The 10,242-nt window shown below is 61.2% G+C and overlaps 1 protein-coding gene across 1 annotated transcript in view; it reads right to left on the bottom strand.

Annotated features, from left to right (window-relative positions):
* Nucleotides 1–10,242, bottom strand: part of NCOR2 (nuclear receptor corepressor 2) — a 189,120-nt gene that overhangs the window by 160,264 nt on the left and 18,614 nt on the right. The window contains exon 2 of the mRNA XM_023523892.1: nucleotides 9,338–9,398. The gene's annotated coding sequence lies outside the window, so the exon portion shown is untranslated. The remainder of the gene's footprint in view (nucleotides 1–9,337; nucleotides 9,399–10,242) is intronic.

Here is a 10,242-nt window from a genome sequence, read left to right as displayed (position 1 = left end):
CACAGTTCTGGAGGCCAGCAGCCCCGAATCGGGGTGCGGGCAGGCCCGTTCCCCCACAGCCGCTGAGGGGCAACGCCTCCTTGCCTCTCCCGGCTTCCGGTGGCTCCCGGACGCCTCACTCCCACCTCTGCCTCCGGTCACATGGCCTCCTCCTCCGTGTCTTCTCATAAGAACTTCTGTCGTCGATTTAAGGCCCACTGCCATCTAGGACGATTTCATCCTGATCCTTAACTCATCCTGATCCTTAACTCATCCTGATCCTTAACTCATCCTGATCCTTAACTCGACTGCATCTGCAAAGACCCTTTGCCCAAACAAGGTCACAATCGCGGTTCTGAGGGGAACGACGCCCTAGGGCCACTACTCCATCCTCTGCAATCAAGACTTGAAATTCTTTGGCAGCATGAAATGCCCAGAGCCATGCATGCCCGTCCCCCCCCCCCCCCCCCCCCCCGCCCCTTTCCGCAAGGATTCCAGGGAACTAAGCCTGAAGCTTGGGGCAGGTTGGGGGGCCCTGGAGGAAGCCCCCCAGGGACCTGCAGCTAGCTCTCTTCCAGCCTGGCCACTAGGAACAGAGCCCAAGGAATCCCCACCCTGCGAGAGGCACCCACGAGCCACCTCACAGGGACTCCTTGATACGGAGACCTCCCCAGACCAGAATGCATCGTGCTTCCCGGTCACTTCATCCAGGCACCGACGCGTACGGCTAAACCCCTGGCCACGCTGGCCAAATGCAGGCGACTGTCCTCTAGGACTGTCTCTCTGTGTACTGTTTTTATTTTTAAAGGGGCCGCCCCCACCCGCAGCAGCTGTGAGCTGGCAGCAGGCAGAGCTAACTGCTCGCTCAAGACTCATGTCCAGAGCACCCAGCGGGGATGGCTGGGGCCAGGGGCAGCGGCTGCCTGCTCTGTCTGGGGTCCCAGGAGCCCACAGCCTGGCAGGTGAGGAGGAAGGAGGGAGCGTCCGAGAATGCTCCTGGCCACCGCCAGCGGATCCCAGGACCCAAGCCCGAAGCCCAGGCCTTACCAGCCAGGCGCACACCCACTCCCGGTGGGCCAGCCTCTGCGCGTGCGCCTGTAGACCCCCACAAACCCACAGGGTACTGCCATGCCCACGTTACAGGAGGGGAAACTGAGGCACAGGGGTAGGGCGACCTGCCCGATGGCACGCAGCTGGGAAGTGGCAGAGGGGGGTGTGAACCCTGAGTGTCGTGCTCACGTCTGTGTCACCGACCACGAGGCGTGACTGTCTCTTAGAGCCCAAGAGGAGGGCACTCAGCGGAACTGCGGAGGCCTCGGGGGCGGACTTTCGGGAAGAGCACTTCCAGGGGCGTTAAACGTGACTTCTGAAGCCTTGGGACCTTCCGGGACATTCCATGGGACATTCTGCCCAGACCACAGACGGCAAAATACTTTGAGATAAAAGTCACAGCTGGGAACATAGGCCACAAAATGATGACAGTCAGCTGTGGCCAACAGGGAAGCTCTTGGCACACGCGATGTTTTTTAAAAATTAGGACACTGCTTATAAAATCCAGATTTCCAGCGTCTCTCGTCAAAAAAAACGAAGGATGCCCAACATGCCGGTTCGCCATGTTCCCCACCCCCCTTCTCTGACTGGGCCTCGGTTGGGTCACCCCTTCCCCCCACCTTGGCCACCCCGCCCCCTGCCCTGCTGAAAACGGCTGAATGGCGCCGAAGGCCTCACTCGGCGAGGAATGGACGAGGAGAGGAGCGATGTGCCTGTGGCTGGGTGACTCTCCCTCCCCGTGGCTGGCTGTGCTGGTGGCATAAACGTGCCTGAGAACAAGGCCCGGAACAAAGGCAGCAGAGCGAGGGCAGAGACAGCTCCCCAAGGCACGGGGGCGCGAGGCCCTGGGTCCGGCCACGCCTGAACCCGCCCAGCCCCGGACTCTGCCACTGGGAGCGCCCATGGGTTCTCCCTGCGGCCTGAGGCAGCCCGAGCGTGCCTCTGCCACGCTCAGGCCGGAGCCCCCCGGTCACCCTCGGGTGCCTCCCTGAGGCTTGCCCGAGGAAGCCTCCGGCCGTACTACGCTCCAGCAATAAGTAACCTAAACTCTGTCCCCATGACCGCCAGCACCCTCGATGGCACCTGTTTAACCGACACTCTCTCTGGATACTCAGCTCCTCCAAGGCATGGGTGGACAAGGTCCGACTTTTCCATCATTCCGATCCCAGAGGCCTACAAATGTCTGGAACATTCCGTGTGCTCCATAAATGTAAATAAATAGCAAAAGAGCAAAAAGGAAAAGCAAAAGGCATTAAACTTCTGCCTTAAATGGGAAAAAGGGCCAAGCCCTGCGGACTACAGCGCAGCCTCCGATCCAGAACCGGTCCCGGAGGCCCGGCCCAGCTCCGGCCGTGCAGGCCTCCTCAGCATCCGCGACATCCCACAGGGCATGCACGCCCGCTGCTCCCCGACCTGCACGGCTCATCGCTCTCCTTCCATAAGTCTGCTTCCTTCTCACTGTCCGGGTCCCAGCTCAAAGGCCACCCCCTAGGAGACCACCCTTAGTTCCTCTACCTAAAGTGAACCCCGCCCCCCGAAACCAGGGCTGCCCCACCCTCCCCGCCCCACACTGGTCCACGGCAATGATGTCTCGGACCTGCAGTCCAGTGTTCGTCGTCTGCACTGCCCATCTCCCCATCGGCCCCTGGCATCTTGTTTGTTGTGTACTCCCTCCCCCAGGAGGCCATGGGGACACCAGGCTGGCTGCGGGGAGGCAGGAAGCAAAGCTCTCACGTCCTGACCAGTCCCAGCCAGCCCAGAGCAGCTGCTGCATGCCTCGGGGCCCTACGTGGCACATGGAGCTGGCCCGCAGCCGGGGCAGCCCTGCCAAGAGATCCAGTCTGGCTCCGAGATGAAGGAGGGCTGCAGGTGGCGCCTGCACAGTCCCCACGATTGACAGCAGGTGTCATGGAGTCAAGCCGTCCAGGTTCGAATCCCAGCTCTGCCAGCTGTGTGATCTTGGGCAAGTCGCTTAACCTCCCTGTGCCCCCAGCTTCCCCACCTATAAAACGGGGCTGACAGTAATAGCACCTGGCTCACAGGACTGCCACGAGGAGCCCGTTGGTGAGTGTGCATGATACACTTAGAACACAGCCTGGCACGGAGTCGATGCTCAGGAATCATTAGGAGTTCGAGTTAATATCAACGGTGACAGTGACAGGCTCTCCCGTGGCGCTGAGGCAAGCCAACGGTCAGGAAATGTCAGCGCTGGTAAACAATGCAGTGTCTGCTCTGCGCCAAGTCGTTTGAAGCGCTTCACACACCGATTCCTGCGAGGCAGGTTTACCATTATGCAGCGTGCTTGTATAATGGTAAACTCCTCCAGGCAGCCTCCTGAGATCGCCAGGGACACACACAACTCCTCCTGCGAGTCTGCGCTCCACTCCCCTCTCCGTCCCTGCCCACAATGAGTGGAAGATCCCCCGCCGGCCCGGGCTCAGCACAAGGAAGGCATGCCCAACGCCGGCCCGAGCCACAGCCCCTGCCAGAGCCCCAGAAACGCAGGCCCCGGCTGGCTGCGTGAACGCACCCCCGAAAGGGAGTTGTGTCCGCTCCCTGTGGCCTGCAGAGGACACTTCCTGGTAGAGGCCCAGGCATCTCAAGGGCTCTGTCCCGACCGCCCCCCACAAGGCCAGAACATGGAGTGCACCGTGAAGGGACAGGCGTCCACTCCGGCTGGGGATCTGGGGTCTGCAGGGGCAGCATGTGACAGTAACGCCGCCCCCGGGCACCCCATCCTTTCTGTCCCCAAAATGAGGTGGGCTGGCTGAGGTCACCCAGCACAGCACGGACCCCGGCAAAGCCAGCCCCTGGCACACATGGCCCCTTCGCTTCTCGGACGGGAGAGGGGGCTCCCCACACACACACCAGGGACCTGAGGTGGGCTCCGTATCCCTAGCCAGGTGGTAAGAGCTGGTGAGAATGCCAGCTCCCCCACCCCCGGGCTGTGTGACCCCACGCAAGTCCCTCCACCTCCCTGAGCCTTGGTTTCCTCATCTGGAAAGTGGGTCTAACGAGCATGGCCATAGTCCCACGGCAGGACTGGGAGTGCCCCCAAAAGCCGGCAAATCAAAGAGAAGACCGAGGAAGAAGCCATTTAAATTTCGGCAAGTGGACTGACTTTGCGATTAAATGAAACGAAACACAATTTTATTTTACGGTTCAGAATGTTTTCTGTTTGGATTCACAGCAGCTGCGGAAGAGATGACGTGGTCTCTTGAGGCCTTGAGCTACCCTAAACTAGCATCTCCTCTAAAGGACTGCCCTGGAAAGTCATCGAAAAGTGCACAAAGCCAAGGGCCGGCACTCAGCGTCCCACGCAGGACGACCCGGAGGCAGAGGCAGCAGAGAGAGGGAGGCGGGCTCTGGGATTAGGATCTCACTGGCTGTGCGACCTCGGGCAAGTCACTTAGCCTCTCTGTTCCACAGTTTCCTCACCTGTAAAGTGAGGATGATGATGATCTCTGCTTCGCAGGGGGGTTGGGAAGATTAAATAAACTATAACACGTAGAGCGAAACACGATCGTCATGATAAACCATTATCATTATCGCTGTCATCTGCGCCAATTTCAAACCTACGTAGGTTTACAACCCCGAATGCAGGAGAAAGACAAGCCCACCCCCAAGGTCAGGGACCCCTGGGACTCGCTGGGAACCCCGCCCCCACCCCCCCCAGAAAGGCAGCGCCTCCCTCCTCCCTCCAGCTGGGGGGCAGGGATCACCCTCAGATGGAAGGAGGCACATGTCAGAGCTGGAGATTAAAAACAAGTACAATTATCGGGCAGGCATCCATCCATAATTACGAATTTGATGTAATTAGGCACCCCACTAACTTCATTACTTATTTATTTACGGGATTGCTTATTTAATTTGTGGGCCTCTTTCCCCGAAAAGTCATCTTTGCTAACACCCCTCAGGCGAGGGAGGATGGGGAGGAGGCCCCCTCTCTGTCACCACCCCCGTGCCTGGGCGTCCACATTTCATGCCTCTGCCTTGCCCCAAAACAGCTCCCGGCAGACGACAGTCACCCAGGCCTGACGTGCACGCGACAGGGCTCGGCGCCCATGGACAGAGCTTGACCCCAAAGACAAGGACCCTCCTTCACGCCCTCACTTCTCCAGCAGAGGTGACCCTGGAGGGGGAAGCATGGCTCTGTCCCCCCCCGCCACCAGTCGCGGGCGTGAGCCTCTCGACTGGCAAACGCATCAGTGTAGCACATGGAGCCCGCACTTCCCGGCGCGGAGGAGGAAAAAGGGCCCCGACTCCTGCCGAGTGACTGCAGGGAAGTCGCCTGACCGCCCAGAGCCTCAGTCTCCTCGTCTGTGAAAGGCTGGGGACAACACCTACGACCAGGTAGCCATGAAAACCCAACCGCTGCGACCCAGTGCCGCCCGCGGCCTCGGCCAACGCGACGCGGCGAGACACGGCACGGAGAGGCACGAACACGTTCGAGCTTCACCCGTAACAGCCAAAAGCAGCCGGGAAGCAACGCAAGTGTCCGTCAGCTCGTGAACGGAGACGTGGCCTGTGATACACGCACGCGGCCGAAAATACCGAACTGCTGATACACGCGACCACACGGACGCACCTCGAAGCCGGGCGGAGAGGAAGAAGCCCGACACGAGCGAGTACATATTCTATAACTTTAGTATGGAATCCAGAAGATTCTAGGACGTCTACGACATCAGCAGATGCTTCTGGTGGGGGATGCGGATTCTCTGGGGGATGATGGGAGCCCTCTGTATCTCGATTGTGGTGGTTATTGTACGAATGTTTACGTTTGTCTCAGCTCGTGGAACTGAACCTTTAAAACGGGCGACGACATCTCGATGAGGCTGAATTTTTAAAACTGTAACAGAATAATAAGCACCATTAATCCCAGCCCAGGGCCCAAGGACTATTTCCCTACTTCCAGGCCAGGCCTGCTGGCTCGGTCACCGTCCCCTTGAGCTCCCTAAGCCCGATTTATGGGCGCTGGACAAGGAAGGTCAGGGTGTGCCTCTGCCTGTCAGGGTCCCCGTGCACAAAGGCGGGGTTACACACGGCTCCTTGGAGAGCTGGTGTGGAGTGAACAGGGAGAGGTCAGCAGCGGTCCCTGGCACGCGGCACGGGCCTCGTTACTGTTGCTGCAAAATGGTAAACAGCAAGCGCCAGGCCCAGGAGGGAAGGACTGGCTCAGCGTCCTTGTCACCCCGACACACGCGAGCCCCCACCAGACAAGATCCAGGCCTGGGCAGCCGCCCCATCACGGAAGGCTCCAGGCTGCTAAGTCTCTGGCATTCAATCGAAGCCTGCTGTCCAGGACAGGGCAGGCGCCTCGGCTCCGCCCAAGAGCACAGACACAAAAGGACGGGTGTCCTGTGGGGAGGGGGCGGCCCTGGGGGGCGGCACGGCACTGCCTGGGAGGTCGTTTGGGGACAGGAGCTGGCCAGTGGAGAGGACATCCGGGAGAAGGGCGCCTTGGAGGTCCGGCTGTCACGTTTACACTCACTGGGGCAGGACGAGGGTCACCCGGGAGCCCCCTCCACTTATAGAATAAAGAGATGACAATAATAAAGGACGACGAGGCGGGGCTGGGGGCTGCAGGGGCCGGGAGTGCTGAGCGCTCTGTGCGCCCTCGGGCAGCTCCGGCTGCCCAGTGAGTGATGGAGTGGGCAGGCGGCGCCTGGGAGCTGTGGGGCGGGGGGGTCCCCCGGGCCCGATTAGAGGGCCAGCCGCAGGCAGACACGCTCAACTGTCAGCCCGTCCTCCCAGCCCGCCATCAGAGGCACCATTAATTGCTGTCATCTGAAGGTGGCCTGTGGGGAGGAGAGAGGGGAGGGGAGGGAGGAAGAGGGGGCTGGAAGGGGGGAAGGGAAGGAGAGGAGGGGGAGGGCGGCCTGCCCAGGGCTGGGCCCCCTAAACTGGAAGGAAAGAGACCTCCTGCCCTTTCCTCCTCCACCCGAGAGAGGGACCAGGCCCCCAGCTAAGGACAAAGCCGGCGAACTCACTGCCCAGGAGAGACAAACAGACCCAGAGAGGTGCGATTCTGCCGGGCCTTCCCCGCCCCCCACCGCGTACGCAACTGGTCATTCCCTCCCCAGGGCGCCCAGAAAGCCTGGCCTTCCCAGTCCTCCATCCTCCGCCAGCCTCCACGCACATCCGACCCCTGACCCCTGACCCTTCACCCTCACGGATTCGCCACCAGGCACCAGGCTGGGAGAGGTTCGAGGCGCCTGCCTGCACCCCCTGCTCTCACAGCTCCCCCTCCCAGGGCGACGCAAAGGTCACCTGCTCAAAAGACCTGTGCCGGCGCCGGGGACTCTGGAGCCGGGGCCCCTGGGGTCCAGCCCGCCCTCTGCCACTTGCACACTCGGGGCCAGCGCGTCGCCTCCCCTGGGCCTCGGTTTCCTCATCTGTGCAATGCGGGCAGCGTGCGGGTGGCTCTGGGGATTAAAGGACGTGATTCCACCAGGTGCCGAGAACGAGTCGGACCGGACGCCGCGGGAGTGTGGAAGTGTTTGCTGCTGCCCCACGATCGTCCCGGACGCGGTCCCCGGTCCCCGTGCGCCTCACACATCAGCCCCTCGACCTCCTCCCGCAGCTCCTCGGAAATGCCGCCCCCCCCCGCCCCCATGCCTCCCCAGGTGTGTAGGGGGCGGGCTCAGAAAGGCCAGCAGACTCCACACAGTTCCTGTCTCCAGAGCACCCACCCCCCTCCCAGCCCCTGCCAGCTGCCCGTCCCCAGACAGGCCTTCTCTCTGGGCTGAGGAGCCACTTGGGTCCTGCCAGGAACCAGGGGAACACTAGGCTGTCTCCGCGGGGGGAGGACCCCTCCCTCCCCCGTCTGCCTCCTCCCTCGAGGTGATGGATCGCCCCAGAGGAGGAAGCTAAGTGCTCGCAGACAAAAAGCCCTTTTCTCGTCCTCGGTGGACCGCTGGTATGACAAGCAGATAACTCAGCCTGGGAGGCAGGCTCCCCGTCGGGCCCGCAGACGGACGAGGGCCAGCGGCAGGGAGGGGGCGAGAACACCCGGGCAAGGCCACCTTCCCTCCGACTGCAAGCAGATCCGGTGGAAAACCTGGCTGATCACCTGTGGGGACCGCCACACTGTCACCCACGCCTCCCCGCCTCCAAGGCGATACCATACCCACTGCTGTGCAGCCCAGGGCCCGGCCAGGAAGCAGGCCGCCTCCAAGGCCGGTCTTCCTGGGGGTCCCAAAGGCTCAGGAACAAGGGAGAGAGGCCTGTCCCCGAAACCCCACCGTGGGACTCACGCAGCACTAACCAACCAAGGGGCCGGTCCATACAGCCTCGGGCCTCTGCACGGGCCGCTCGCTCTGCCGGGGGCCCCACCAGAGGCCTGCGTGCTCCCTCTGTCCCCTCCTCAAGGTCTCTGCTCTAATACCACCTTCTCAGGAAGCGCTCTCCACCCCATTTCAACCCCCTGGCCACCCACACACTCCCCGAGGCCCCGCACAGTTCTTCACTCCTTGTGACCGGTCTACTGTCTGCCCCTAGGGAAGAACACGCCGGGGTCCCCGGGAGGGTCACGGGGTTAGAGTCCTAGCTCTTTGCTTCAATTGAGGCTTGGGACCGCTGACTCATGCGAGCCTCAGTCTCCCCATCTAGAAAATGAGGGTAACAACCCATTTGGGAGCGTTGCTGTGAGGGACACATGAAAAGCACTCACTCTGATTATTAGCTTGTTGAGCACCTACTCTGTGCCAGGCGCTGTTCCGTATTAGCCCATTTAACGGGCACGGCAGCATGCGACGGGTCCTGTTAGGCCCCCATCTTACGGACGGGAAAATGAAGACACAGAGAGATGAAATGACCGGTCCTGGGTGACCGTGTGAAAGTGGCAATGGCAGGACTAGAACCCAGGTCACCTCCCTTCCGTGGGCACAGTGGCCACGGCGGCACATGAGGGTCCCGCCCCAGGGCTTCCTCCAACACTGGCCGCTCCAGCACACGACCCCTTCCACAGGCCCTGCCGTCCCCAAGCCTGCAGCTGTCCTTCTGAGGACAGACCCCCCAGAGACAGAGAACACCCACGTCTGCCCTGCCAGGCACCACCCCTTCTCTCAGGCATCATCTGAAAATCACGCTCTCGGCCAGGAAACGTCCCCTCCCTGGGGCACCCCACAGCCTCTCCCAGCCATTCCCACCCTGGGCGTCAGACCCCTACAAGGCCACACCGAGCCCCCACCACAGTCACCAAATGACGTCTGGCTCCGCAGCTGCTCCCCACCCTCTGCCCATGAGACGCTCCCAGTCACACGGCTGCAGCAGAGACAGTGGGGAGTGGGGACAGGCGTGAACTTACCAGAAACGGCTGCCAGCGACGCTGTATCCCAAAGACGCGTATCCCAAAGACTCCGGGGGGCCTGCAGGAGAAAACAGGGGTCGTGTTAGTGGCGGTCACAGCCTCCACGCGGGGGCTCAGCGGGACCACGTCGCAGTGTGGGGAGAGACGGCGAGGCCCACGGGCCTGGCACGCTGTGCACATCAGGCCAAAGGATTCTCCACAACAAACCCGTGAGCGACACTCCGACCCACACGACAGAGAAGGGAACCGACAATCCAAGTCCCATGCCCCAGTCCCAGGGCCGAGAAGTCACAGAGCTGGGACTCCAATCCAGACGCTGGGGTCATGAAGGCAGCCGCGCTGGGCAAGGCCGCCAAGGGCCCCAGGGTTACTGTGACACTCCCTGAGGAACCTCCCGGAGGAGGCTTACCACAAGGGAGTGAGTGGCACCTGAGGAAGCAGTGGGCCTACTATTCTCATTCAAGAATCTCTGACTCTCCAAAGTCCACACTAGCACAGTGACAGCTAGGGCACAGAATATAAAAAAGGGGACAGCAAATGAGAGCCAGTCACGTCGACAGAAAACGGGGGACAGACTCGGGAACGCTTCACAAAAGGGGACGCACGGATGGCCAACGAGCACGCGAAAATATGCTCAATGTCATTAGCCATCAGGCACGTGCCGATTAAAACCCTGAGGGGCCGCGGCACCGCCACGTGGGTGCGGGGCCGAAATAAAAGGCAGACAAAACCAAGTGTCGGCAAGAACAAAGACCAACGGCAAAAGCTACTCCCAAGGGCAGCTGCTCTGGGAAACATTTCGGCTACTTCTTATCAAGTGAAACATACACTTCGGTGCTCGACCATATGACCCAGCATTTCCACTCCTGGGTGTCTGTTTACCCGGGAAAAATGAAAACACA

The sequence above is a fragment of the Pteropus vampyrus genome, unplaced genomic scaffold (assembly GCF_000151845.1).
Source record: "Pteropus vampyrus isolate Shadow unplaced genomic scaffold, Pvam_2.0 Scaffold430, whole genome shotgun sequence".
Taxonomy (NCBI): domain Eukaryota; kingdom Metazoa; phylum Chordata; class Mammalia; order Chiroptera; family Pteropodidae; genus Pteropus; species Pteropus vampyrus.
The sequence above is the reverse complement of the archived record's forward strand: the minus strand, read 5'-3'. Positions and strand labels throughout refer to the sequence as shown.